Source organism: Acanthisitta chloris, unplaced genomic scaffold (assembly GCF_000695815.1).
Source record: "Acanthisitta chloris isolate BGI_N310 unplaced genomic scaffold, ASM69581v1 scaffold5292, whole genome shotgun sequence".
NCBI classification, from domain to species: Eukaryota; Metazoa; Chordata; class Aves; order Passeriformes; family Acanthisittidae; genus Acanthisitta; species Acanthisitta chloris.
Window position 1 is genome coordinate 2,153 of NW_008660897.1, and position 3,196 is coordinate 5,348.

Here is a 3,196-nt window from a genome sequence, read left to right on the forward strand (position 1 = left end):
GGTGCGGGCACCGTTACCCATGGGAACGCCAGGCTCATCTGGGTTCTCTCCGTCTGCATTAGAAAATCATCCCACAACTGCCGTGCTGAAGTATTTGAGAGGCTCGTGTTTTCCTCCATTCTCATGTGAGGAGGGTGAAGGGGGGAACAACTCTGCTGTCCGTCTGTGGGAATGGGCTCTGAGCAGCTGCTGCTTTGGCCAGCGGCCTCGGGAGAGGGATGGGGATGGGGGCACAGTGCCTGGCAGCAGAGCTGCTGTGGTGCGAGCAGGTCACGGCGTGGGGAGCTGACAAAAGTTTGCGATGGAAGAGGTATGGAAGTGAACAGTTTGGGTGTAATTCCACAGCTTCAGCACCATCCGCTCTCGTGTGGGGCTCAACAGGCAGCCCTAAGCTGCTTATGTAATGATGCTTAAGTTAGCATCCCGACAAGCCATCTGGGCTTTTGACATGCATACATTCACTCAAAATTAGTTTTCTAGCTGGATTTCTTAGCAAAACCGTTCTAAGGTCATGGATCCGCTTACACTCCGACAGGGATGGATGACTCGTGTTATTAGGCAGCTTCTGCTTGAAATCACTGCCTCGTACAAGTTCTAGTGGAATTAACAGAGTTAAAGGAGTGGATTAGAATGAATTCTGGTTGCATTTATATTTAAAGTCAGGGAAAAAAGTAAGTTCCTTACAGGCACAGTAGATTTTGCTAGTTGCAGGAGGATTTTTGCCTGATATAGCAAACACAGACTTCCCTTTGTCATATTTCTGGAGATTTTACCTTCAAGGGCTGCTGACTGTTTCCCCATCACTGCAGCCAGGGTCAGGGCCCGAGATGAGAGGTACCTCAGAAATTCTGGAGAGCAAAAGTCTGTAGTAGGTGCCACAGAGTCTTCTCTCACCAGCGCAGGGAAAGCCCAATCCAATTACAGTTCCTGGAAAGATCTGATCCCTTTTAACAGGCTTTGCATTTGGCTCCTGTTCTGTGGGGCTCTGACACAGATGCAGTGCCAGAGATGGTTTTTCCAAGGGCAGAAGCTGAAGCAGTGGCTGTGGTGCCAGGTGCCTCTCTCGGTGCAAGGGGGCGGGTGCTGCGCTGGAGCCGCACAGGAGCTGCAGACACTCTCCAGCCTGTGCTCAGGTCTGGCTGCAGCTGCCACTGAGACCAGGCACGACAGCGACAGGACTCACCTAGAGCTGAAGAACCCCCCTGTGAACTCCCCAGTGTCATTTCATCCCAAATTTCCCACAGCCATTTCTTCTGCAGCTTTGAGGACCAATAAAGTTGACATCTGGCTTTCAGTGGAATATGACATTTCTGCAGCTGCTTAGCCAGAAGTATTTGGTCAGGAGCTGCCAACTGTGTCTGTATGAGTGTTGATTCACCAAGCTGTGATCAGGTTAGTGGGGCTGAGCCTGGGAGGTGTCTAATACAGCTGGTTAGGCAGAGGCAGAGGTGGTTTGCAGAGCCACTCAGTAGCTCCTGTGAAAGGCCTGTTGGAGTGACTCTCCCAAGCCGGGAAAGGATGATTACTTCTGAAGGAGGAGGAATATGTTTTTGATACACCAAACACACTGTATGCTCTAAACACCACTCAGAAGATAAATGCCTGTGGCTGGCACAAAGACAAAGAACATTCTTCATATACACATCAGCTGAAAGGAGCTCAGCGGGACCAGAGGGGTGTGAGCTGAGCAGCCTCTCACGGGTACAGCGTGTGCTGGTAGAGCTCTGCACCATCAATATTGCAGGACCTCTTCTCCTTGTGTTCAATTTTAGGTGCTCTTAAGGCTAATGTTCCCTGTGGAGGAGGTTTTCCCGAAATGCAGGGCCTGCAGGACACATCTGGCACAGGCAGCCTGCAGCTGTTTGCTGAGGGGTGTGCTGAGTCCTCGGAGCACTGCTGAGCTCCAATCCAGCTCCAGAGAGGCTGAGGCACGGGAGGGTTTGGGGACAGGCTGGGATGGTCCATTAGAGACATCACTGAACCCACGGGGGGTTGGGCAGGAGGCACAGCCTGGCTCCTGTGTGAGTGGAGGAAAGGAGCTGAGGGTCTGCTCAGGCATCTTCGTTCCCTCCAGTTCCTCTTATGTCAAAGACATGTCCATAAATTTTATCCTTTCTGACTGGCACCGTTGTGTGGGTTCCCCCAGCTGTTGTTTTGACGATCTTAAAGTAAAACCTCATCTCCAAACCCTCTCATTTTGATGAGGGTGAAGATCCTGTTCTTGCACCTGCATTTTTACCTGTTTTCAGCCTTTGCAATGAGGTGAATCAAAAGTGTGCCCTTGAGCATCTGGTGGCTGTGGTGGTGGAGGTGGGGGGTGGTACAGCATAGGGGCTGGCTCAGCCCTGCGTGGCCTGACAGGAACACACTCCTGTCCACTGCGACCCCAAACCAGCTCCTCGTGCCTCCTTCCAGTCCCACAGCTCTGCAGGGCTGTGGGTGCCAGTCCTGCACGCGAGGCTGGGACTGCCAGGAGAGCAAAGTGACAGGTTGGGAAGGGAGAAGTTTGAGCCCAGTGGCTCTGAGGGCTGTGTGTGTGTCTGTGGCACAGCTGGGACCCGAGGGATGGGGCAGCTGCGTGGGATGGGGAAAACTGTGTGGCAGCACATGGCTATTGCCCCTGGTGCCACATCCCTCTGTCTCTGGGGTGCAGTAGGCTCTGAGCAGCTCCCAGGACAGAGGGGAGAGCTTGGCTCTGGTATTTCACACCAAACCTGGCAGCTCCGTGCAGAGCTGTGGGTGGCACTGGCAGAGCAGGACTGGCACTGTGACCAGCAGCCTGCCCTCTGCTCAGCTGGAGCTCCATGGTGAGGGAGAGGAGTCACTGGGCAGAGGAGCAGATATAGAAGGAGTACAGATGGAGGAAAAGGAGAGAAGTTTCACACCCAGTCTGGAGAGAGAGAACTAGGCACAAGGTGGGGGCACTGACAACGACACCCAGACACGGTGAGGGGGAACTTGTTAGATACGTCAGCCCTCAGTTTAACCCAAGTGTTTTCCTGCAACAAGCAGGTGGAGAGGGGTTGGCAAATGCTCCTGCAAGTTCACTTGCAGCAAGGAATACTGGGATGAAGAGAGCTGACTGTCTGTGCCCCTCCTAAGGCAGGGTCTGAGCAGGCCTGGGAAAAGCAGTCAGCCTGTTTGGTGAAGCCTTGCCTTGTGCTGGGCACCTCACACCTGCCCATGGGAAGCAGCT